Source organism: Rissa tridactyla, chromosome Z, assembly GCF_028500815.1.
Source record: "Rissa tridactyla isolate bRisTri1 chromosome Z, bRisTri1.patW.cur.20221130, whole genome shotgun sequence".
Classification (NCBI taxonomy): domain Eukaryota; kingdom Metazoa; phylum Chordata; class Aves; order Charadriiformes; family Laridae; genus Rissa; species Rissa tridactyla.
Genome location: NC_071497.1, coordinates 41,716,464 through 41,743,091, shown reverse-complemented (window position 1 = coordinate 41,743,091; position 26,628 = coordinate 41,716,464). Strand labels below are relative to the sequence as shown.

Here is a 26,628-nt window from a genome sequence, read left to right as displayed (position 1 = left end):
AGAGACAGAATAGGTGAACCCATCTTGTTGATGTTAATAAATAGGACATAAGTTAAGGCCTTTTGCTCATGACATCATTATTGGTTTTCTTTGCAGCCGCCTTCTGCTCAGACAGGCGAACTCCAGCTTAGTTACGGAAGAGATTTGGTGGAATGAAGAATGTGACCATCCAGTAGGTAGCTGGTTAGATAATAGGAAAACTCTGAAAGGGTAAATGTTGTATAATAGGTTGTGTATTGCCAATATTGGAGGTCATCAAGAATGGGAGAGAGAAATACCTGTTAGAAGTTGCACAGGTAAATTTGACCTTATGGTAGGCCAGAAGGAGGGACAATTAGTTTCTCAATCTGAAGGCCAGAAGGGGCTAAATAACCTTGTTGATTTTGGTGGTATCAGGGCACTAGAGGGAGGTTTCACCTGAGCCACTAGTTTGTCAGTCATGGTCTAAATCAGTTGATACTGGCGAGGTTAAAGTCTGATTGAGTTAGGTAAGATTTTTCATTTTACTTCTTTTAGAAGAACCTCAGAACAATGGAACTGTACAGTTACAAGGCTGAACTGCAGGGCTGATTCCCAAGTATGAAGCCGTCATCATTGTCCTGACGTACTCAGGGAATTTTGTTCTCATCTATAAGGTGATGATATGCATAAATCAAAGCCTCCGTAGAAGTGCACGTTATATTCACGTGTATGCCAAGTACTGATAATGTATTTGTGGAAGTGCATTTGTTATCTGCAATGAAACTGAGCTGCAGGAAGATGTCTTGAAGTAAGGTCTATGTCACTCTATACCTTTCTGTGCAAATTTAACATATGTTACTAGGTAGTGTCACCTAAACCATAAATTTGTGCCCTAAGGATCTGTGTATAAAATATTTTTGTCATGAATAAGATGTGTGTATGATTTTTAAAAAAGAATCTGAACAAATTCAAAAGGGAATAATTTGAACTATATTTGAAGGATGTGCCTTCCCCATTTGAAGGTGTGTCTGTCAAATATTAAAGTGACAATTTTTGTCTTGGAAATCTGTGGTTATAATTTTGTTCAGTTTTGAAAATGGAGGAGGAGTTGGGGGATGCTGTGTTTGGGATGATGGTAGTTCATACAGCTTCTGTGTGCAGGTTCCTGCATGGTTGCAGGGAGGCACAGCCTAGAGGGAAACTAACAGCCTCCTAGCCTAAGGAATGGCTTCAATGACAGCTATCACCTGATCTCAATATAAAGCAGCGGGGAGGAGAGGGTGTCATTTTGGTCATCGCTTTCAGCTGGAAATGGCTTGCTGGTTTTATTGTTACCTACTGCCATTTGTTTTACTCAGTGAGGTTCCTATGGGTCTGGCTCTGGGTCCCTGACCTAACAGGGGGTGTCAATAGTTCCCAGTGCCTTCAATGGAAATTCTTTGACTGGGGAAAGAAAACAGATTGCTGGTGAAATAGCAAGAAATCTGACCCTGCTTATGCTAACAAATGCAGCTCTGTCAGCAACCTGTTTACAAAACTGTCACCAGACCTAGTTAAAAACACTGTGTGTGTCCTGGGTCTGATTTGCGGTATAGTTCGGATCTTAAGCATGTTTTGCAAACTGGAGCTATGCTCATAACTAGATTTGGGAGTAGCCATGTGGTACACAGATTTCATATTTGGTCTGGGAGAGGGAGAATGAATAATTTCAGATAATGAATATGTTTAAGAAAGTCAGGGTGTGCATACAAACATCTTGTGAACATGATAAGGCAGTTTGAAAGGATGTATTTGCTCATCTTTAGCAGGTCATGACTTGGATCACTGAAAGGCAGGCTGATGCCAGTGCTATGGCTTTAGCGCAGTGAGTGAAACAGCATTACTAGGAGGGAAGAGAAATTGGTAACAGCATAGTCGAAGTATCGCTGGATACTTCAAAGAGGAGAATACAGTTACTAGGTATGAAAAAAAGATGGTGTAAGTTACTTGCTTAAGAATCTTAACAGCAGAAGGAGGAGAGGGTTCTCTTCCAAGGAAGCATTTAACTGACTTTGCTGCTAGGTATTTTTCTGTGCCTTCAGTGCCCTGCATGTTTTATTCACTGCATACCTTCCAGCTTATGCAACAAGTGAGGTAATATTCTTATGAAAACTCTCTGTCCTTGCATTTGCACATTCCACAATTCAGTACATCTTGAATGGTGCATCCTATAGAAAAAGAGTAGTTATCTAAGTAGACGTCATGACAGCATGTACATTCCTGATTAAGGCACCTGAAAAGTAGATAACTGGCTTAAGGTAACTCAGAAAATTCAGTTTCTGCAATGTAAACCGGGTGTCTAGATGTGCAGATAAGGGAGGTAAGAGTGATTCATAGCATTTAAGATCAATGCTTCTTTTCCTATAGATCGCATGTGGACCATAGGAGGATCTTTGTGATGCTATATGAATCTGCATCTCATGTGTGACTCTGCCAGCTAAATCTGAAAGAGAAGGAAAGTATGTCTAAACAAAATGATTGGAGAGCTTCAGAGTTGTTTGCTTGGCATCTTAACATTTGTTTATTATAGAATCATAGAATCTTCATGGCTGGAAAGGACCTTTGAGCATACACACACAAAACAACCCCTGCAAGCTCTGCTACTAGGGCATGCCCTGAAGTGCCAAATCTAGATGTTTCTTAAACACCTCTAGGGATGGTGACTCAACCACCTCCCTGGGCAGGCTGTTCCAGTGCCTGACCACTCTTTCAGTAAAGTAATTCTTCCTAATATCTAATCTAAACCTCCCCTGCCGCAGCTTCAGACCATTTCCTCTGGTCCTGTCATTATTCACCTGGGAGAAGAGGCCAACACCCACCTCTCTACAACCTCCTTTCAGGTAGTTGTAGAGGGCAATGAGGTCTCCCCTCAGCCTCCTCTTCTCCAAGCTAAACATGACCAGCTCCCTCAGCCTCTCCTCATATGACCTGGTCTCCAGACCCCTCACCAGCCTGGTAGCTCTCCTCTGGACACGCTCCAGCACTTCAATGACCCTCTTGTACAGCGAGGCCCAGAACTGAACACAGTACTCGAGGTGAGGCCTCACCAGTGCTGAGTACAGAGGCACGATCACTTCCCTGCTCCTGCTGGCCACGCTATTCCTGATACAAGCCAGAATGCTGTTGGCCTTCTTGGCCACCTGGGCACACTGCTGGCTCATGTTAAGCTGGCCATCCACCAGCACCCCCAGGTCCTTTTCTGCTGGGCAGCTTTCCAGCCACTCTTCCCCAAGCCTGTAGCGTTGCTTGGGGTTGTTGTGACCGAAATGCAGGACCCGGCACTTGGCCTTATTAAACCTCATACAGTTGGCCTTGGCCCATCGATCCAGCCTGTCCAGGTCCCTCTATAGAGCCTTCCTACCCTCAAGCAGATCAACACTCCCACCTAGCTTGGTGTCGTCTGCAAACTTACTGAGGGTGCACTCAATCCCCCCATCCAGATCGTTGATAAAGATATTAAACAAAACTGGCCCCAAAACTGAGCCCTGAGGGACACCACTCGTGACCGGCCGCCAAGAGGATTTCACCCCATTAATCACAACTCTCTGGGCATGGCCGTCCAGCCAGTTTTTAACCCAGCGAAGAGTATACTTGTCTATGCCATGATTCGCCAGCTTCTCCAGGAGAATGCTGTGGGGGACGGTGTCAAAGGCCTTACCAAAGTCCAGATAGACAACGTCCGCAGCCTTCCCCGCATCCAGAAGGCGGGTCACGTGGTCATAGAAAGAGATCAGGTTGGTTAAGCAGGACCTCCCTTTCCTAAAGCCATGCTGGCTGGCCCTGATCCCTTGGCTGCCCTGCACTTGCTGTGAGAGCTCACTCAAGATGATCCTCTCCATGATCTTTCCTGGTATTGAGGTCAGGCTGACAGGCCTGTAGTTCCCTAGATCCTCCTTCCGACCTTTCTTGTAGATGGGCGTCACATTGGCCACCCTCCAGTCATCTGGTACCTCCCCTGTTGACCAAGATTGTTGCTAAATGATGGAGAGGGGCTTGGTGAGCTCTCCCGCCAGCTCCCTGAGAACCTTTGGGTGAATCCCATCTGGTCCCATAGACTTATGTGTGTCTAGGTGCAGAAGCAAGATCATTGACTACTTCCTCCTGGATTATGGGTGGGTTGTTCTGCTCTCCATCCTTATCTTCCAGCTCAGGAGGCTGGGGATAGCTGGTCTGACTATTGAAGACAGAGGCAAAGTAGGCATTAAGTATCTCAGCCTTTTTCTCGTCCTTGGTTGCAACATTCCCCCCGCGTCCAGTAAGGGATGGAGATTCTCCCTGACTCTCTTTTTGTTGATGTATTTATAAAAACTTTTTTTGTTGTCCTTAGTGGCTAAGTTGAGCTCCAGCTGGGCTTTTGCCTTCCTAATCTTCTCTCTGTATAACCTAATGAGATCTCCGTACTCCTCCTGAGTTGTCTGTCCCTTCTTCCAAAGGTGGTAAACCCTCCTTTTATTCCTAAGTCCCATCAGAAGTTCCTTGTTCATCCAGACTGGCTATTTTCCCCGCCCTTTAGACTTGCGACACTTGGGGACAGCCTGCTCCTGGGCCTTCAAGATTTCCTTCTTGAAGAGCGTCCAGCCTTCCTGGACCCCTTTGCCCTTCAGGACTGTCTCCCAAGGGACTCTCTCAACCAGTGTTCTGAACAGGCCAAAGTCCGCCCTCCGGAAGTCCAAGGTGGAGGTTTTGCTAATCCCACTCCTTACATGCTTTTAGTAGGCATACAATAAGCTGAATTTTCTTTTTCAAAGACCAAGTTAAGATTGTGCTCTAAAATGAAAGAAGTAATTGAATGTAGGTGTGTTGCACGTGCATGATTCTTGAGGACAGGTTATCTCAATTATTCTTTGAGTTTTGTTTGAGCTGAGAGGATGGAAACGAGTGGTCAGAACTTGACTTTGTGTCTGTGTGTCTACATGCTTGTCCTGGTTCCGGTGGGGATAGGGTTAACTTTTCCTGGTATTCCATGCCATGTGAGCCACGCCCACCCTGAGCTGCCGGGGGAGGGGGCAGGAAGTTGCTGCTTAAAAGCGGGCTGGGGCGGCCCGGGTCCGGCCGGCGAGCGGCGAGCGGCAGGGGGAGCGGCGGTTCCGTAATCGCGTTTGTATATTCCCCTATCCGTGTTGTTGTTGTTGTTGTTGTTGTTGTTGTTGTTTGCCTGTTCCCTTTGCTGTTCTATTAAACTGCCTTTGTCTCAACCCAAGAGTCTTGCCTTTTCTTACGATTCTTCCTGTGTTTGGAAGGCACGAGCGAGCGACACGTGGTTCTTTGTTGCCGTCTGAGGCTAAACCACGGCAGTCCTTTTTGGCGCCCAACGTGGGGCTCGAAGGGTTGAGATAACGACAGAATCCAACTAGAACGTGGAAAAAACGGTTTTGGTTTTTTTTTTTGTATGCATTTATTTTATTAGGTAAGTAGTCACTGGTCATCATGTTGCTTGGTTTGTTCTCATGGCTGTGTTACATAAATTCCTATATGGCTTATGTACTCCCTGCGATGCTGTTTACCATGTCTGGAACAGGGATGAGGATTATCATTCTGCTGTCCTGTGCGATATCTGTTTATGATATGATAACATCACTGTTCAGACGGCTATTTTGGGGTGTTTATGCGGTTTTGCTGTCCTGTCCGTACATTGGACACCGTCTCTCAGAATTTGTTAATAATTTCCCCAGCCCTTCTGCCTCCCTTTTCTCCTTCGGGTCAGGTATGACAGCTTTTGAGAATTTTGAATATCCTTGGGATACTCAAACTAGCGTGTTCGTAGTGCTATGTCTCCTGAATACGTTCCAGGTCTTGTTTAGGGTTAAGCGACTATTTAAGACTACCACCCGGAGATCTGCTCCGAGGCTGGATAGTCAGGGGTGGCATGGCATGTGGGAGAGCATGGGCAGGTACCTAGAGAACTACTCACCTCCAATGGTCTGGGACTTCACCCCTGAACAATTACAGGACCCTGATAAAGTGGTAGAATATTTGAAGGGAAAATGCTGTGGCTATTCTAGAGAGGCACAACTCACCGCGCTGTGCTGGGCCCTGGCCAGTATCTACCAGGCACTGCTCAGAATTATGCAGCACCCTCAAGGGGAAGAGATGGAAACCAGACCTGCGGCGGCCCCTGCGGCTGCTGCAGCCCCTGCTGCGGCCCCTGCGGCGGCCCCTGCGGCTGCTGCAGCCCCTGCTGCGGCCCCTGCGGCGGCCCCTGCGGCTGCTGCAGCCCCTGCGGCGGCCCCTGCGGCTGCTGCAGCCCCTGCGGCGGCCCCTGCGGCGGCCCCTGCGGCTGCTGCAATCCTTGCGACAGACACTGCGGCTACTGCAACCCCCGTGGTAGCCACTGCCACTGAACCAGGGAACCAACCCATGCCAGTATCAGTTGCCCCCATACAGAAGAAGAAGTACACAAAGAAATCAGTTCGCTTAGTAAGAGATGATGATGAACCAGGGCCATCACGAGAGCAGGAGGAAGAGGCAGAACCAGAGATAATTACTCGATCCCTATCCTTGAGTGAGCTGCGGGATATGCGAAAAGATTTTAGCCGACTTTCAGGCGAGCACATTGTCACCTGGCTGCTCCGGTGCTGGGATAATGGGGCCAGTAGCCTGGAATTAGAGGGTAGGGAGGCCAGGCAGCTGGGATCCCTGTCTAGGGAAGGCGGCATTGACAAGGCGATCGGGAAAAAGACCCAAGCCCTCAGTCTCTGGAAACGACTCCTGTTAGGCGTGAGGGAGAGGTACCCCTTCAGCGAGGATGTTGTATGTCAGCCAAGCAAGTGGACTACCATGGAAAGAGGTATCCAGTACCTGAGAGAATTAGCCGTGCGGGAGATGATTTATTATGACTTGGACAATGCAGACTTACCCACAGACCCTGATGAGGTGCGATGCACAAGGCCCATGTGGCGGAAGTTTGTACGGAGCGCACCATCGTCATATGCCAACTCCCTGGCAGTAATGGAATGGAAAGGTGAAGAGGGACCAACGGTGGATGAGGTAGCTGGCCGGCTCCGGCGATATGAAGAAAGTCTCTCTTCCCCCCTTGTCTCAGCTGTGGAGAAACTGTCGCGGAAGGTCCAGCAACTTGAAGAGAATATGTCCTACTCCCCACCTGCACGGGCCAGCATCTCAGCTATTAGAAGCAGGCATTTCCCCACTCAAGAGAGAGAGTACAGAGGGTACACACCACGAGGCACCCTGTGGTTCTACCTGCGGGACCACGGAGAGGACATGAGGAAGTGGGACGGACAACCTACTTCGATCCTGCGGACACGGGTACAGGAGTTGCAAGGAAGGACAACCACAAAAGGGGATCCCTCCAGGAAAAGTGCCGCCCCAGTTTCCAGTGGGCCGTTCCCCAGACAAAGCAGAAGGCTTGATCTTGCTTCTGATCCTCTTGAAGGAACTTCCAAGTCATTTATGCAAGAAGTGAGTAATGGATACTATGACCAGTATTAGGGGGGCCCTGCCTCCGGCCAGGTGGAGGAAAGGGATAACCGGGTTTATTGGACGGTGTGGATTCGATGGCCTGGCACATCAGACCCACAGGAGTATAAGGCTCTAGTGGACACGGGTGCGCAGTGTACTTTAATACCATCAAGCTATAGAGGGGCAGAACCCATTTGTATTTCTGGGGTGACAGGGGGATCCCAAGAGTTGACTGTACTGGAGGCAGAAGTGAGCCTAACTGGGAATGAGTGGCAAAAGCATCCCATTGTGACTGGCCCAGAGGCTCCATGCATCCTTGGTATAGATTACCTCAGGAGAGGGTATTTTAAGGACCCAAAAGGGTACCGCTGGGCCTTTGGCATAGCTGCTTTGGAGACAGAGGAAGTTAAACAGTTGTCTGCCTTGCCCGGTCTCTCAGAGGATTCTTCTGTTGTGGGGTTGTTGAGGGTCAAAGAACAACAGGTGCCGATTGCTACCACAACGGTGCATCGGCGGCAGTATCGCACTAACCGAGACTCTCTGATTCCCATCCATGAGCTGATTCGTCAACTAGAGGTTCAAGGAGTGATCAGCAAGACTCGCTCACCCTTTAACAGTCCCATATGGCCGGTGCGAAAATCTAATGGAGAGTGGAGGCTAACTGTAGACTATCGTGGTCTGAATGAAGTCACGCCACCGCTGAGTGCTGCTGTGCCGGACATGCTAGAACTCCAGTACGAACTGGAGTCCAAGGCAGCCAAGTGGTATGCCACGATTGATATAGCGAATGCATTTTTCTCAATCCCTTTGGCAGCAGAGTGCAGGCCACAGTTTGCTTTCACTTGGAGGGGCATCCAATACACCTGGAATCGACTGCCCCAGGGGTGGAAACACAGCCCCACCATTTGCCATGGACTGATCCAGACTGCACTGGAACAGGGTGAAGCTCCAGAACATCTGCAGTACATTGATGACATCATTGTATGGGGAAACACAGCAGAAGAAGTTTTTGAGAAAGGGAGTAAAATAGTCCAAATCCTTCTGAACGCTGGTTTTGCTATAAAGCGAAGTAAGGTCAAGGGACCTGCGCAGGAGATCCAGTTTTTAGGAATAAAATGGCAAGATGGACGCCGTCAGATTCCAATGGATGTGATCAACAAAATAGCAGCTATGTCTCCACCAACTAGTAAAAAGGAAACACAGGCTTTCTTAGGTATTGTGGGTTTTTGGAGAATGCATATCCCAGATTACAGTCAAATTGTAAGCCCTCTGTATCAAGTAACCCGGAAGAAGAATGATTTTAAATGGGGTCCTGAGCAACGACAAGCTTTTGAACAAATCAAACAGGAAATAGTCCATGCAGTGGCCCTGGGGCCAGTCCGGGCAGGACAAGATGTTAAAAATGTGCTCTACACTGCAGCCGGGGAGAACGGCCCTACCTGGAGCCTCTGGCAGAAAGCACCAGGGGAGACTCGAGGTCGACCCCTAGGGTTTTGGAGTCGTGGATACAGAGGATCCGAAGCCCGCTACACTCCAACAGAAAAAGAGATATTGGCAGCATATGAAGGGGTTCGAGCTGCTTCGGAAGTGGTTGGTACAGAAGCACAGCTCCTCTTAGCACCTCGACTGCCGGTGCTGGGTTGGATGTTCAAAGAAAGGGTCCCCACCACACATCATGCAACCGATGCTACATGGAGTAAGTGGATTGCACTGATCACGCAGCGAACTCGAATGGGAAACCCCAGTCGCCCGGGAATTCTGGAAGTGATCATGGACTGGCCAGAAGGCAAGGATTTCGGAATGTCACCAGAGGAGGAGGTGACGCGTGCAGAAGAGGCCCCACCATATAATAAACTGCCAGAAAATGAGAAGAAATATGCCCTGTTCACTGATGGGTCCTGCCGTATTGTGGGAAAGCATCGAAAGTGGAAGGCTGCTGTGTGGAGTCCTACACGACGGGTTGCAGAAGCCAGTGAGGGACAGGGTGAATCGAGCCAGTTTGCAGAGGTGAAGGCTATTCAGCTGGCTTTGGACATTGCTGAGCGAGAAAAATGGCCAGTACTTTATCTCTACACTGACTCATGGATGGTGGCAAATGCTCTGTGGGGATGGTTACAGCAGTGGAAGCAGGGCAACTGGCAGCGCAGAGGCAAACCCATCTGGGCTGCTGACCTATGGCAAGATATTGCTGCCCGGATAGAGAATCTGGTTGTGAAAGTACGCCATGTAGATGCCCACGTACCAAAGAATCGGGCCACGGAGGAACATCAGAACAACCAGCAGGTGGATCGGGCCGCTAGGATTGAAGTGGCTCAGGTGGATCTGGACTGGCAACATAAGGGTGAACTATTCATAGGTCGGTGGGCCCATGACTCCTCAGGCCATCAAGGGAGAGATGCGACATATAGATGGGCTCGTGACCGAGGGGTGGACTTGACCATGGACACTATTGCACAGGTCATCCATGAATGTGAGACATGCGCTGCGATCAAACAAGCCAAGCGTTTGAAGCCTCTTTGGTATGGAGGGCGATGGCTGAAATACAAATATGGGGAGGCCTGGCAGATTGATTATATCACGCTGCCACAAACCCGTCAAGGCAAGCGCTATGTGCTCACAATGGTGGAAGCAACCACTGGATGGCTGGAAACATACCCTGTGCCCCATGCCACTGCCCGGAACACTATCCTGGGCCTTGAAAAGCAAGTCCTGTGGCGACATGGTACCCCAGAGAGAATTGAGTCGGACAATGGGACTCATTTCCGAAACAGCCTCATAGACACCTGGGCCAAAGAGCATGGTATCGAGTGGGTGTATCACATCCCCTATCACGCCCCAGCCTCTGGGAAGATAGAACGATACAATGGACTGTTAAAAACTACACTGAGAGCAATGGGTGGTGGGACTTTCAAACACTGGGATACGCATTTAGCAAAAGCTACCTGGCTAGTTAACACCAGGGGATCTAACAATCGGGCTGGCCCTGCCCAATCAAAACTTCCACGTACTGTAGAAGGGGATAAAGTCCCCGTAGTGCACATGAAGAATATGCTAGGGAAGACAGTCTGGGTTAGTCCTGCCTCAGGCAAAGGCAAACCCATCCGTGGGATTGCTTTTGCCCAAGGACCTGGGTGCACTTGGTGGGTGATGCGGAAGGATGGGGAAGTCCGATGTGTACCTCATGGAGATCTGATTTTGGGCGAGAATAGCCAATGAATCAGATTGTGTGCTGTTAATTGCTAAGTAACACTGTCACTGTATGTCCTCATTGCTATCAGTTGTACTACAAGTAAGGCACAGGGGTGATGGGATAAGAACTGATCTCAGCAGCCGGCGCCCAGCAGTTTCCTCAAGATCTACATCTTCAGCCTACAGACTGCGTGCATGAGCCACACCAGGTGCACCAGTCACAAGCTCCGAAAAATACAGCATGCAACAGACCAGCACCACCCAGCATCTCACCTGCCCTGAGAGACTGTTCTAACAGATGGAGCCCAAAGCCGTGGATTAAAAGAACTCAACGGACACTTTGGAGGGATGACCCATAAACTAAGGGTATTATATGTGTGTATATATATATATATATAACAGGGGAAAGTGGTGGCAATTCATTGGAACCTGCTGGGCATGGCATAGATGGTATGGAATAAGGGGTGGATAATGTCCTGGTTCCGGTGGGGATAGGGTTAACTTTTCCTGGTATTCCATGCCATGTGAGCCACGCCCACCCTGAGCTGCCGGGGGAGGGGGCAGGAAGTTGCTGCTTAAAAGCGGGCTGGGGCGGCCCGGGTCCGGCCGGCGAGCGGCGAGCGGCAGGGGGAGCGGCGGTTCCGTAATCGCGTTTGTATATTCCCCTATCCGTGTTGTTGTTGTTGTTGTTGTTGTTGTTGTTGTTTGCCTGTTCCCTTTGCTGTTCTATTAAACTGCCTTTGTCTCAACCCAAGAGTCTTGCCTTTTCTTACGATTCTTCCTGTGTTTGGAAGGCACGAGCGAGCGACACGTGGTTCTTTGTTGCCGTCTGAGGCTAAACCACGGCAATGCTGTATGACTGAATTGGGATCGCACACATAATTTACACAAACTGGAGAACGAGCAGACCTGCTGCGCTAAAAGCATTGTTTTCTGAAAATGCACAAACACAGCATAATTATATTAGAATTTGCACCAGTCTATTGTAGCAAGTTCCAATGGCTGAACATTGATGGTGTATTTGATGTCAACATTAGCAATGCCTAACACTGCACCCATTAAAGACAACGGCAAAGCAGTGGGCGTAGCTCAGATGCTAAACGAATACCAGCTCAACTCAGAATGAATCTGTGTTTTACTTCAACAGAACTGTTTACACTAAAGGGATTTTATTCCCCTATGGTTTGATATTAAGTTGTTTCCATCAAGTAAACACTTATGTAAACATAATCTCCTATATCACCCTGAAAATCATTCTGTGCACATTACTTGAAAAACAAATACCAGATGTCTATTTATATTGTTGGAGGCAAATGCTCACGACTGTCGGCAGCACTGTCCTCTCCATGATTCAGGCTGCAGTGGAAGTTCCAGTGCAGTTTCTAGTTGTTCTGGTTTACAATTCAATGGCAAAGAAAACAAATTCACACTGTGGTCCAATTGGCAACATAATTTAAGTACCTTGGAGAAAGCTGATTTCTTAAAATTTCTCTTCTGTGCTTTGGTCTTACCACCTCTGCAGTAGATTCGGATGTGAACTTGGCTTGGTCCTTCTAGATATAGACTTTGTACTAGCATAGCTAGAGTAATTCGGGCTCCTCTTGCGTCTCTGTCCCCCACTGTTTCATAGTTGCAGTTATATATATTGCTAGATTACAATACACTACTTCCAATTTAAGAGTCTTATACTTGGAGGGACTATCAAGGAATACCTTCTCTTTAATCAAATGTTGAAGTTCTGTTCTGCCTCTGACATGTCACTACATGCAGTATTTGACAAAATTGGAATCTAAGTTACCTTGTAATGGACATTATTACTTTACAATACTACGTGCCCTGATCATTAGAGGTAGATAATATATTATACTATCTATAAAATAAATTGTATTTATATTCTGTGTATAGATATGTGTAGTATAAATTACAATTATATTGTAGATTATCTATACAATATAATCTACTTCTAACATACATGGAGAGAAAATATGATTGTATGAAATGCATATTTTAGGCCTGTGGCAAAACAAATAATAGGTATTTTACCTACATACTGTTGTTTGAACCTTGGGAACATAGAATAATTTTGTGGTTCTATCAAACTGTTGTTACTGGGTGATTCACCATCTTATGGCACTTTGCTTCAAACTCAAAAACCTTAGGCTGCTAAGAAAACACTGAAAAATCATAACTTGCACCCATAACAAATACCTGAATTCAGTAGCATTCATATCTCTGATTCTTTGTAAGCTATACACATGAACAAGGAAGAAAAAAATGTAGGAAAATGCCCTTGGCCTAGACTGTGGTATTTCTCTTGAAACTTTTCTGGATATGTATGAAGGATTCTCTTCATAAATTCTAGTTCACTGAGAGAGACAGAAAGAGTAGGAAGACACTTACAGGGAAAAGTTGGGCTTGCTATTGCTTATGTAATGGAAAGGTTAAAATCCTCAGTAATAGTGAGGGAAGCTGTTTAAAGTTGTTTTTTTAATCTTTTCCTTTACCCTTTGGTTCAGGCACTCTACATATTAGCATTTGTGAATACCAGTAAAAGGAGGAATATCCTAGCTAGTGACTGAAAAAGCCAAAGACACGGAACCTGTTTGCACCTCGAGACCCTGATGTCCAGAAAGTCGAACTGCCAGCCTTATCCCAAGAAAGGTAAAACTTTAGGTGTTTTTGCAATGCTGCATTTTTTTCTCTGCATGGTTAAGTTTTTAGACCATGGTAGTAGGTTCAGCGTGGTTACAGGTTTTCATCTCATATGTGAAGTCTTAGCCTCTGCCATGAGAAGAGACAGCTGTCCCCTGGTAGACTTGAGAATGATGTGTCTGAAAAAAAAATCACGGTAAGAAAATAATTTTAGAAAGTTTAAGGGAGTTTAAAAAAAATAGAATGAGACATTTTTATTTTACTTTCCTCACCATGGAAATCCCAAGAGTCATCTTAATAGAAGACTTTGTGTTTTAGACTCAGAGCGAGCAATAAAACCCTCTGTAATTGAGTTACTGTAGTTTAAGCATGTCATCGGTTTATCTTTAGTTGTTTCATTCCTTCAGAGGCGAGAAGTGGGTGTTCAGAACCGCTGGGAAGCTGCAGCGAGTCTGTTCCTCCCAGTGGCAGAGAACTTCCATTTTTAGCCTTGCAGGATGACAGGGTAACAGACATGAAGTCTGTGATATGTGTCTGGCTTTACCTTTTGTTTTTGTTCAGGCAGGGAACCGGGAATTAACTACAAAACATTACAGCTACCCAGTAGTTTGGTTTGGGTGAGTTGAGATGGCAGCCAGTGTATAGCTGTGGCTTCTTCACAGCTGCAGAGGCTGCTGCTGGTCTAGAGGTGCAACCTGGAATTTCTTCAGTCTCGGGTTTGTGCTGGGACAGTCATCAAGAAAAACTGCAAGTCAGAAAGGCAAAGAAATAAAGGGATCTTTCTATAATCATGATGTCCTCTACAGAGAAGAGGGGTGATATCCTTGGGAAAAAGTTAATATCAATGAGCATACAGTTAAAGACTATACCATAACGCATTTATACCAGTTTGCATAAGCATTTTTAATACTGGCATTTTCTAACTTTTGAGTGTTTTTGTAACTTTAATATTTCTAGTGCAGTTTTGACAGTGTGTGTTTTGAAAACTTTAATATAAAACCACAAAGAGAAGGAATTCTGTTACACGGAAGTGACGGATTCCCACGTGGATTATCTTCAACATTTAGAATCACGTTTTCTGTTACTTGACCAATTGGAGTGGCTAATAGCAGGAACCAGTAGGTTACAGTGTCTTCTGTGGACCAACCAGTTAGGGGAAGAAAAGATGTAGTTGCTAGTAGATGTCCCAGAAACTAGTTGAAAACAAAAAAGCACTGGCATTTGTGAATTCTTGGTTCCATTCTACAGTATGGGGAGAGTGTGTATTTAGCACAATGGATCATTATGCTCTGGCTATTCTGGTCTCCTGTTGCATCTGTCTCTTGGAGTCTGCTCTGCTTTTCCATTTCTTTCTTGTTACCCCAAGCTCTTCAGCTTGTTTCCAAGCTAACCAGCTTCCTCAAGTGTACTGCGTGGGCACCATCAACGGGTGTTGATAGTACAACAGGCAGAATGTCTCAGCTCTCAGTTCTGGTGCCACAGCAGCTCCTGGGGGCCAGAACTAGAAATTGCATGGAAAGTCCCAGACTGTCCTGTAGATCCTTTTGTAATTGGGAGGCTGCTCAGATGATCTGTGGGAAGGATGCACACGCAGTCTGGTGATGGACATGGAGGAGGTGCGCGAGGTCATCTTCTATTTCATTTTCTGAATGAAAATAATGGTGTTACTCTCTAGGAGACTTACACGGAGCATGTACAAGACCCAGTTTTTAGAACTTTATAACGTGGCTAAAATCTGCCACATTTTCAGAAGGCTAGTACATGGCATGACCCTGACAGTTTGATCCCTCACAGTAGGGTAACCCCCTTTCCCTCCCTCAATATCTTTCCCAAAGCACGCAGACAAAATAAATTTTCAGTGAAATGGCTGTAAGAAAAACATGGGGAAAAGGGAGATTGGTCCCCTTTAACCCTGTTTTCAGAACAGCTGTACTATTTTAGTTGAAACTTACCAGAAAAATTCAGTCTGACACAGACACTCAGCATGGAAAATTTCAGCTTGAGCACTTAGAGTTTGGCAAAGTTATAAACAACTGAAAGCAGGGTCCTATAATGGAAAGTGTTAAGCAAGCATAACTATTGGTGAAAGTAACAGCAGTGCATGTAATACAAGTATAGATGTGCACTTGTATGCATAAGCAGATACAGAATATTCAAGATGATGGAGGTAGATACAAATGGCTCAGTTGAACGATGATATTACCCATCAGGTACAAAGCAAAAAATGAGGTACAGAAGCCAATTTTTGCTTGTTCATTTTTAGCTCTGCAGGGGCAGTTCAGCAGACATGGTACAATTGTAATGCAGGAGAACTCCTTACCAGTAGAACAAAATGAAGCCACTTCTCTTAGACCAGTGTAAAGGAAATATTTAAGGAGAGTTGAGCAGGGGTTTGGCTAAAGTCTCAGTGCTTAAGTGTACTCAACTGCTGCAAGGCTGAGAGAATTAAGCTCTGGAGATGATATGGAAGCAGTGGAGTAACAGCTGTGGAAAAGTTTGCCCTTTGCCTATTCCGTGTGTAGTTTGTTCTCACCAGCCATGCGGCATAGTTCCTATGCTTGGGAGAGGAAAGGATGTGAGTTTTTTATGTGCAATAAACTTATCTGTCTGTTTTACTTCACTGGATTATAATGGAAAATAATATTTGAAACACTCACTAATTTTAGCTTAACTAAACAAGGAGTGACAGAACCAACATTATTCTTTAGGAAAATTGTGGGGAGGGCTTTTCCTCATCTCCTTGTGCAGTAAAAATAGCTTTAATATGTTTGCATCAGCAGTTTCTCCTCCTGAAAGCTGTGTTTAGATGGCATAGGCTTTTCGCTATTTCTCTTTGGCATGCGCATACTGTAGTAATACATTTTTTCATCAGCTTGTTGCTAATAATAAGCCACCTAAGCCCTGAAAACCTCCCTCTGCCGTTAGCCGTAGAAGAATGCTTAAAGGATTTAGGGATGTCAGTCATCATCTTGTTTTTTAACAGGAGTGTGTGTATGTGTGCGCGGGGACGAGGGGAAGAGAGCGCGAGCTGGAGTTCAGAAATTGCACTGTGTGTGGTCTGAGGTTATTTCTCATTTCATGAAATGCACGCTTCATTCCTGGCTCAGGCAAAACTTGCACGTCACTGAATAAGTCCCTTATCCACTTTCCAAAACACTGAAAAGATTTGAAAGGGCTCTGTGGGTGGACTGGTACTATCAGCAAAAGCAAATAAGCTAACCTATTTAGCTAAGCATTTTTTAATACTTAAACAGAATAACCTCCAGCAACACTTGAACAGTTGTGGCCAGCCAAGGGAAGAGAAGGGAAAAAAATGCCGGTTTAAGCAGTCACACCTTAATTAACATTAAAGACTGGATTATAGCTCTTGTGTGTGAAGGTGCCGTCTGATCAGCCCACGGAGAACACTGGGAAATGATTAAATGGACTGACTGTGCTGCTGGGAGTCCCCTGTGGTGTGCTGGTCATAGTTTATTCAGCATTGCACCTTCCTTTAATCAAAAGTAGTGCAAACTCATTATAGTCACCCCCAAAAAGATGAATCCAAAGACTCCTTGTATCAAGCTGTTTTGGTGTCCAACATAAGTAAATGGGTCTACCCTGGAAAACCAGGGGTGTCCAGCAACAAAGCTGGAGTAGTAAGTGCTAGCTCTGTGCTAAATCTCAGCATCCAAAATAAATGATGGTTTATTTCATGGCAAAAAAACCAAACCAAACCAAAACAAACAAACCAACAACAAAACCCCAAACAACAAAAAATCCCAGAATGCAGTCAGGATGCTAACGAACCAAACCAGCAACTGTGGGTGGGTGAAACCGAAATGACAGGACAGCACCAGGGAGCCTTACAAAATGTTACTATTCATCTAATTGAAATTATTTGGCCAGAACAGGGTTGAATACTCCAAATTCTGTTTTCAATCTGTTACAGAGTGATCAGAATATCATTGATCTTGATAGATTTACTCTAAATTAGCAATGTAGCCAACACCACAGTTGTCTGACCCATGTATTTACAGGATTAACTTCATTATTGCTCTGAGCTAAATCAAGATGACAATCTCTTTCAAAGTGAATCTCAGACAGAGATCTTGGAGTCTGAGAGATCAGGACAAAACACGGTAATGTAACTCGGTTAAGGCATCCAGTGACATGTATCTACCTCTAGGTAGCACAGGATGGACCCACACCTCTCAGAGGTCCAGCAGAATGCAGGGCTACAGGCCTTCGCCTGAGGAGAGAGGTTCCTGCTTCATTGTGAGGAATGAGAGAGGAAAATGTTGGGTTGAAGGAGAAAGATTTTCCTGAGTCCTTTTCAACCCAAAATGCAAGTTCGAATAAGTCTCATCTGCCAGTACTAATGTTAAATTGGGTCCCAAAGGGTGTCACATTCTGAATAAGTAGTGGAGATATGCACATTGCCAAGAGGCTGTTGAATCACAAGGGAGAAGGAAAAGGTATTTGATGGTTTTTCTTCCTTCATGATGTTAGCAATTCCTGATTGCCCAGTGGCAGGCTGAAGACTGATGAATTGCCAAAGCCATGTTGCATGATGTCTTTGCAGCGTGCACAGAGCCAGAAAGAACTGGTGATGCTGCAGTTCTTGTCTGTGTCCATTGCCCAGGGCCACAGACCTCCCCCATCACATCTTCCACGTGGGAATGAGAGGGTTGGTTTAGCCTTCACTTTGATGTCAGTTCTGCATCTGTCTGTAGTTACCTTCTCCCCGTGGGGAAACTGAGGTGTGAGGCAGGTAAACAGTGCATACAAAAAGTCTGTGATGGGCTCACGCTGCTGTAGACCCGAGCTGCAAAACAGTTCTTCCTTTCTGAGATTGTGTAGCATCCTGCAGCTGATCTTCCACTGGGCTGGTTGGCAGGCCTGCCCAACCAGTGAGCACTGGAGGGGGTTGTGACATGAAGCACTTCGTGTGGTCAAGGATGGTATGGAAATCTCCAAACTGTGTGCAGATACAATCTAGACAGCTTCGTCAATGTAGGACCAGAAAAGATAAATGTGTTGGGGCATGTGTAATTAAAAGTTAAGGGTAAACAAATCTGGACAGCAGAACAACTCAGCTGATAGGGAAAGGTGGGATTTGAAGACATTTTTAGGGTTTACTACAGGCCTATCACAGGTCCAGAGAGAGTTCTGAATAATAGCATACCAATGCGCTACAGAAGTCATTGTATGTTTTCCCTGCCCTTGAATGACAACAGTTGATGTTGAAGTTCTCCACATTTTCACCAGCTCCAAAGCTGAAATTTATCTCGTGTTGTTGTTTATTTAGTCTAACTACTTCTGGACAAGGTGTTAGCCCCTCATTTATTTGCGCTTAATGCACAGCGGCAAGACCAGCTGCTGAATATGGGGCTTTTCTTGGCAGTTGTCTGCATTAGCGTCTGGCTACTAAGACCAAGCTGAGCTGCCAGACCTCCACGACGCTGTCCAGACAAGGCTTTCCCAGAGTTGGATGAGCCTAGGAAAAAAAACAAAAAACAAAACCAAAACCCTCTTCGAGAAATCAATGCCAATTTCAAATACCGCACTGTAAAGTAAGTGCTTCTGCTTGTGAAGCTAGCAATCAGAAAACCTCTGCCTGGAAGAGGGCTCTGAACCAGCTCCTATTATAGGACCTGACACTGAGTTCTTGGTGGTAAACGACCACATTACTCTTTGGGGCCTGTGGGTGTCAAAGAAAAGATGCATGTGAGAAAAGTCACTGGCTGAAAGCGAGGGCATGTTTTGAACACTGGGGGTAGTTTAGTAGCCCAAGCCTGTTTCTGATTAAAATCAGAGTCCTTCAGATGAATGGAATGTAAACCACATACCAATTATTGGAATCCCATAAAGGAAACTCCCTTTTCCGTCTGTCTATCCATCCATCCGCCCACACACACGAGTACAGTGTCTCAGAAATATCCCTCTGTAGAAATGATGGAAAAATTCAGTGCTGGCTTCCCTTTTCCTTACCTCCCAGGTGCTGGATGACAACTGAAGAGATGAAATTGCAGTGAAGCCACTTAAACACTTATCAAAGAAATGGACCTGCTAATTAAAAGGATAATATTTCCTGGCAACAAGACAAAACACACATAGCTAAATCTCGAGGCCTTCCTCAAGCAAACTTCTGCAGGCGTGTAGCTGTGTGAGGGCTGCAGGAACAAGCCTTGGAGTAAGGCCCGCTCAAAGTGAAAGCATTAGATCAGTGCGCTAGTTAGAAGAAAACAGTAAGGCATGCGGACGCCTGTTTCATTTGCCACATCTCTCGTTGCTCGTTGCACTCTTTATTGAGGCTCTGCTGTGTAACTGATTACAGTAATTAATCTTCCCATCACTTCTATGAGGCAGGAGGTGTTTCTCTCAGGCCAGCTGTGCATTGTAAGTACTACAGTATCTATTTTAGAGATAATAAAACCAAGACACAAAATTCAGAGACAGCAGATCAGTGCCAGAGAATGGTAGAGTCCCATTCCTGGCTCTAACCACATTATACACTGTTTCTCCCAAGTATGCACTAATCTCAAGCACACTGCTTAAATAAGCAGATCTTCGCTATATGAATGAAGGCAATACATCTGTTTTGGTGAGCACTGTCTCCTTATAACATCCATGACCTCACGTAAAGAATTTAGATCCATGATAAAGGTAATACTGTGGCATGCTTTTTACATTCCTACTATATTTGCAGGACAGTTCAGTCTCAGTGCAAAAGGCAGCATTTGAACAGCTGGAAGAATTTTTAAATGTTAGCAATTTGGATAAGCATTGGTTCTACAGTGATATTATGACCTAGTTCATGGTAACTGTTTTTTGATACTCTGCTGGCCTCTAGAGGGATAATTTATACACAGGCTAAAGCAGTAACCTAGGGATTTTAAAAATTGCTGCCTGCTCTTCGATCTTCTTGCCAGGTAATTCTTTTCTATTTTGCAAGGCCTTTAAGTAATGAGACTTTGTAGCCCTTTGGAAACACTTTTGTTCACTTCCATGATTTTCCTTCTCCCTGGGCAATAGTATGTTTCTTCTGCTCGAATAAATAAGGGTAGAAGATCTTGGCAATAAACACCTCTCAACTGCTGAAGTGAGAAGCTCTGAGGAAAATGTGCCAGAGTGGCGAGTGAGAGAGACAGAAATGTAGAAAAGAAAATACAGCTTTCTATGTATAACATTCTTCTCATGGATCCTGTCATGCTCAGTGAAAAGCATAACTACGTTGCTTTAAAAAAACAAACAAACAAACAAACAAATTGTGGCTTTGAAATCCCCAGAATGCAGCACATCTTCCTTGGCTTTTCTGCTTTCTGTTTCTCTACTTGCTACAAGCTTTTGCTATGTTTTCCGCTTCATTCCCAGGCTCCACCTTTTTTATTTCTTTCAGAAAATCTGAGATAAAGCCTAAACAGAAAGGCTGACAATTTTCTGCTAAGGGTAGATAATGGTTTGTAAGCAGTAGCTGTTTTCAAGCAGCATAGTGTACTTTTTGTAACTTCAGAGCATAGAAGGCATCTTGGTACATCTATGTGAAGGCCCGAGTTATTTTTCCAAAGTCATCTATACCCTTTATCCAATACCAGCAGCATACATCTCCAGGTCCTCCGCTCCGTCCTGGCCCTTTGCCTCCACTCCCCATGGCTGGTTCTCTCCCAGTCAAAATGTCTGTGGTCTCCTCAGGGTATCTCCGTTACCATCCTGTTAGCAGTTTTCCACTTGAAGCTGGCTTGCTGGACACCAACCTGAACTATTTTGTAACTTCTCTGTGCCTAATAATACAATAATTGTAGAATATGCTGACATGAGCTGCTCCTTTTCCCTGGTTGTAAGCATGTCATTGGAGGTGAGTATCAGGCACTTTCAGTGTAGTGAGGAGCCTCATCTAGAGACCATCTTAATTTCAAATGCTATTTTAATGTTTAAATTGACATATCAATTTCTCCCGCAAAGTCCTTTGCACCATCTAAACATGTATGGCAAATATTATTGGGTATGAAAAAAGGTCAAGTAAGGCCTCTGCAGTAGGGTACACTTCAGTCACTAGATTTGCTTCTGTTGAGCCTTATTCTAGTAAAAAAACCAAAGGAAGTAAAATGCTGTCATAATCAAGATCTGTGTCTGTAATCCACAACAGAACCCATTTTGGCTTCAGGAGGGCTAGGCTTCTAGTCTTGTTTGGAAAAACAAAAGATCCCACATGTCTCCGGTGTGCCTGCCTCCCATGGAAAGATTTCCTCTCATTCCTCCTCTGTGCTGCTATTCTGCAGATCTGTCATCAAAACAGCACACTTTGGGTTACCTGCTGTTCATCAAAGTCTGCATATACTCTGCAGCGCATACAGGAAGCTATCATCGGGTTAAAAGACTGAAGCATAGTGTAGTGGCATATAAACATTTGGTGAGAACTGTTACAATTGTCTGAGCAGCTACTGATGCTTGCCGTGTCCCACCTGAGAAGCCAGACAAGGTAGCCTGTATAAAGCTAATCTTCACGGGGCTGTGTATCTACCAAGTACAATTATCAGAGATGATGGCAACACTATGTAGCTTCTCTAAATGTGTCTCCAAATGGAGAAAGAATGAAACAAAGGAAATTCTGAGTGTTTGATTAAATTAAGAAAATTAATGGAGCTGTGTAGAGCTGCGGAGTTTCAATGTTGTTTTCTGGGCTTGGCTAGTGTGTGGTGTGCAAAAGGAGGCACAACCAAAAAGAAGCAAATGGCTGGCTTGGCCCTAAAACACGCACTGGAAATTACTGGATTAATGGCAACGGTAACTACAGATGCCAGGGAACTGCAACAGCGACATGTCGTCTGTGCAGCAAATAACTGGGGTCAAAGAGAAAGCACAAAGACCACATTCAAAGACTGTGTCCTTTTGTTGTGGGAAACAGCCTCACAATGCAAATGCTTATTCGTTCAAACAAACCTTGAAGAAACTGCTGGAAATTGGGACAAATTAAAAAAATATGCAGGTCAGTGGAAGCTTTTCAGGAAGTCAATACCAGGGTATTTTGGATTCATCAGGTTGCAGGTGGCAGCACAGAACCAGCTGAAAATGTTGTAGCAACTCTGCAGCTGCAATGTGACACAACAATAATCACCATTTATTAAAGGAGAGTTAAAATGGAGCTTGATGTGACCTCCATGGTTCTTCTAACTTTGCAGCCAGACTATCACAGACAACCTAGAGGGGTGAATATGCAAAAAATCTTGGTGCTACGAGCAACTTAAATAGGGGAAATCCATCTCTTTCTCTCGGGTGTTATTTCAGTAAAGTTCACACGTAGTTGTTAAAAGCCGAGGCTAAAACTCTATGTTGCAAAGCACAGGAGTGCTGCATTCTTTGGCAGAGAGTGGCAAAGGGATAGTCATCTGATCTGCTGAAGAACAGAATATCCAGATGGCTTACTGTGGAGACTAAATTAGGTGCTGAATCTCACTGTCTTCCCTGCCCTGCTCCTGCCCCAAGATTTGGTCGGAATCAGTCATTATTTTCCTGAATTTGCAGGCAGTAACAGGCATGCAGCATCACTGAATATGGCCGAGTGCCTGGGGGCTTGGAAAGGCAGGGAAAAAAAAGATCCTGCCTAAATAAAAAAGGAGCTTCACTTTCAAGTATGTCAACATTGGATCAAAACTTCCGGGAAGTCCAAGAAATCCATGGTTTCTGAAAAGGTTTCACCTTTGCCTAGAAGGTGAACATGTGGTTTTCCCAGGTGGAGTAGAGGCATGCCATGTGCTGGAAGGTCTTTCCCGTCCTTGTGTTTCAGTCTTGTGCATCAGCAGAATGTCACCGTGCTCTTGTTGACAGAGAAATTTAGCAGCTACAAAGGGCTGCTGGGTAGGAATTATTTTCCTCTATTGCGAATAAGCAACTTCTAAATCTTGGTCTAGGACTACACATAAAGATCTTATGAGAATGACAGAGAAATTAGGTCTCTTATGGCACCAACTGTTACGATATTAATTTCAAGCTATCAATTAAGTTGCAAGTGTTGCTTACTTGCCAGTGAAACCCGGAGGTAATAATAGCGACAAGGACTTGAAGACAGTTGTTTTATGGCATGATCTGATATGATGGGACAAGATTTAATATGACCCCACATTGGCTAAACCATAGTGTATTATGGCAAATGGGTTGACTCATATACACAAACAGCTCGTTTAGCCTTCTTTAGTTGAAAACGAGTTAGAGTAGCTAAGTTGTTTTTTCAGATGATTGTTCCCGTGAATCACAGGTCTTTTGTACTCCAAGTGACATCAGGGTCTTGGGAAGATGCTGAATCAAAAGTCTTTGAAGGAAGTTACCGGATATTCATATACAACTAAGGGAGAAATTTTATGTTATTAATCATAATGCCTCTGTAACTTTTTAATATTTTTTTTATAGATTCACAGAGTTTAAAGCCAGAAGGGACCATTAGCTTCCTTCACAACCATTAAATTTAATTTGCTCTGTGTTGGGACCTTAAGCATACTTACACTACAGGAACTTTAAACAGTTTTCACTGTGTTTTATATTTTCAAAATTGTCCAGATCAACATATGCATAGATAGCCTTCAGATGCTTGTTATAATTAGCAAATCTTAGTATCCAAAAGCCAACCATTCCTATATGTTTTTTCCACATTATTTTGCTGTATAAGAGGGGAGCCATTCTCACCCATCTGCAAACACTGTCAAAAAGAAGACAACTGATTTCCAGTAAATCTGTTGAATTTTTTTAGTTTTTTTACTGGAAATGGGAATACAGGGATCCATGCTGGATTTATATTTTCCAAACTCCATCCCACTACCCTGCTTAGGTTTGAAATTGCTGAATAGGATTTCTGGGAACTCCAATATGCAGTTCACCTTTCATGACTGGACCCTTTTCCTCAGTGAGATTTTAGACATTTTCCAAGAAAAGGAAGAAACTCATTGGAATAATAGGAGAAAACTGCTATTTTCAGTTTGCAGGGGAGACTGTTTCTGGCAACAGCCTGAGTAGATCTATTCAGCACACTGAATGCAGCAGCACAAGGGACAGGACTGTTTAATCAAAGACATTGTTATCTTTTCTTTATCGCCTTCATTGTTAAGGAAACTGGAAGGTATTTACTGAATCAAGCAGAGCTCTGGCGGTGAAATGCTGCCCCTTACAACTGAATTCTCTCTCTCTAACACATTTAAGGTGCAGCGTATTGACAAGAATTTAGCAGGTAATTGCTAGCTGTGTGCAGGGGTCTCACTTGCAGAACTGCAGAGTGCTCGCAAGAGCCATGGAAGTCAATGGAACTGGTGTCTGGAAAATGTAAAGTGTCTGCTAGTGCCAAAAATTCTGGCACTCAATTTAGGCACCTGAAAGAGGTGTGCCCCTTGGACATTAGTCTGTTTGTGCTTCAATTCCCATCTTTTATAGTAGTCCCTCATTTCATAGGCTTGCAGCCTGTGAAGCACTCAAATATTATAATAAGAAGGGAAACAGAGAGACCTGCAAGTAACCTAGCACTTCTGTCTTCATAGTTGTGCCTGAATTATGCAAAAGGCACATGCAGAACACTGGGGCAGGACACACTGATGACTAGCAGCCCTCTCAGCTCTCGCCATACCCTGAGGCACACAGGCAAGTGAACCCAAGGAAGATGTTATGAGTGAGGGAAGTTCTGGTATTCTTCATTTTAAATAATTGAATCTCAAACTTCATTATGTATTTTTAGTTCTACATGTGCGCACCACACATGCAAAATACTGCCATCCCTAACAGCTTTGCTTTCCAGGATCTTTATAGTCCTAATCCTAATTGGAGATTCCTAAAATTTTCCTTATTCCTAGGCTTCTCTTTCACTAGAAAACTGCTTGTGGATTTTCTACATCATGTCATCATTTATGTCTAAATCATAAAAATAAATATTTATTTGTCCAAAAACACTTCCTCCATCTCTCCAAAATCACAAGAGAAACCAAGAGCTTTGCATTCTGTAGCAGTTTCCTGTCCTTACCTGCTTGGGCTCTCACTTCTGTAAGTGATCATTTACTGACACAGTTGACAATTATTTAGCTTCTGCTTTGTTTTTACCTCCCTGCTCCCTGTCTTTTCCTTCTTTCTGAGGATGTCCTGTCCAGTATTTCAATGGAAGTATTTCTCTGATAATTTCAACATTCACAAAAATTGCATCATCTATCCTGTGCACAAAATTGTACATTCTTTTTCTAACACAGCATGAGTCACTTTCTCGTCTTCTCTTGTAAGAGGTACTTAAATTTGCAGTATTTCTCACTTTAGGTCCATCAAATACCACAGAGGTTTCTTCTACAGTAAAGAAAACCTCATAAATTTTTAAAGGCTATCATTCAGTATATTCCTTACTTCAAAGGCACTTCTACAATCTTACTGGAATTTCCCTTCTTGGAGATACATCCATCAAAATTGTCATTAAATGTAATCATCACTGGAAAAGCAAAAGGTTGGCTAGATACTGTATACACTTACAGTAACTGTAGGGATATGGCTGAAAGATCACACTTACAGATGTAAGCCTCAAGGGTGTCTGCTCCCCTTCCAATGCCTATCTATACAACAAAGGAATTTTGCAGTATACTGCTCTCACAGCCCAAGTCTGTAGGACATTTCTCATTCATCACACAGAAAATAGCTTAATTTGTAATGAAGCCAACAAATCTCTAGCTGGTGCATGCTCCTTATTTGACATGCTATGCTTCTTTTTGTTCCTTTTCTCTAGTTCATAGGGACCAAATATGGTGTCCTTGGGTGAAACAGGAGACCGGGGGACTGCTGGGATCTTCAGGATTTGCAGCTTCCAGATGTTTTTACACAACTGTTCGAAATTGAGATGTTGGGTGTATGGCTTTCATTTTGTTTTTCTACAGTTCGCTCTTTTGCTCCATTGCTCCCCCGCCCCCCCCCCTCCCCGCCCTTTCCTTTGTGTGGTATTTGAGATGGTTTAAGGTAAGGGCATATATTGTCTATCCATTTTTATTGTGGCTCTGGATCCAATCAGGGCTGCTAGTGGTTGAGTGAACTTCTCTATCTAGTAGCTTTTTACAAGCTTCTTTACGCTGTCTGAGTACTTGTGTCTTTCTTTGGCAAAAATGTTTGACGCTGCTGGATTGAATGAAACAGAAATTTTCAAATTAATTTCTGAACTCTGCTAATGAAAAGGAATAATGTGAAAAAATAAATCATTACTTTTAAAAGACCCCTATGTTGTGTCTCATAAAAGTGCCTTCAGATGTTCTTTAGTATGAACTGTATTTATTTTTATTACTCTTCCTAATATCTAATAATGAAACCTTCTATTTATGTGCTTCATCTTCAAAGTGCCTTGAAAACATTTGTTATCTGAACATCTGCAGGATTGGATGTCCTTCT

At 44.3% G+C, this 26,628-nt stretch overlaps 1 protein-coding gene across 2 annotated transcripts in view; it reads left to right on the top strand.

The window, feature by feature from the left end:
• Positions 1-26,418, top strand: part of ERCC6L2 (ERCC excision repair 6 like 2) — an 88,229-nt gene extending 61,811 nt beyond the window's left edge. The window contains exons 21-25 of one of the 2 annotated variants that reach the window (XR_008463723.1): positions 97-172; positions 517-635; positions 2,368-2,459; positions 13,125-13,269; positions 25,979-26,418. The gene's annotated coding sequence lies outside the window, so the exon portion shown is untranslated. The remainder of the gene's footprint in view (positions 1-96; positions 173-516; positions 636-2,367; positions 2,460-13,124; positions 13,270-25,978) is intronic. The other variant, XR_008463722.1, reaches the window with a different exon arrangement.
• Positions 26,419-26,628: the final 210 nt, after the last annotated feature.